This window comes from Larimichthys crocea, chromosome VIII (genome assembly GCF_000972845.2).
Source record: "Larimichthys crocea isolate SSNF chromosome VIII, L_crocea_2.0, whole genome shotgun sequence".
Classification (NCBI taxonomy): Eukaryota; Metazoa; Chordata; class Actinopteri; family Sciaenidae; genus Larimichthys; species Larimichthys crocea.
The window spans coordinates 31,973,343-31,973,713 of NC_040018.1; positions in this window are offsets into that span (position 1 = coordinate 31,973,343).

The following is a 371-nucleotide window of genomic DNA, read 5'->3' on the forward strand; positions in this document are numbered from 1 at the left end:
CACACAGTACTGCAGTACTCCTGTGAAAGATGCATGGAGGAAGCGTGCAGACAGATCCTGAAATACTCTGATTACACCACATGATGTATTGGAGTATTTCTATCATGTGTGTGCAGTACATGAAGTAATTCATGGTGTGTGCAGTACATGAAGTATTTCATGGTCTGTGTAGTACATGAAGTAATTCATGGTGTGTGTAGTACATGAAGTATTTCATGGTCTGTGTAGTACATGAAGTACTTCATGGTCTGTGTAGTACATGAAGTATTTCAAGGTGTGTGCAGTACATGAAGTAATTCATGGTGTGTGCAGTACATGAAGTATTTCATGGTCTGTGTAGTACATGAAGTAATTCATGGTGTGTGTAGTAC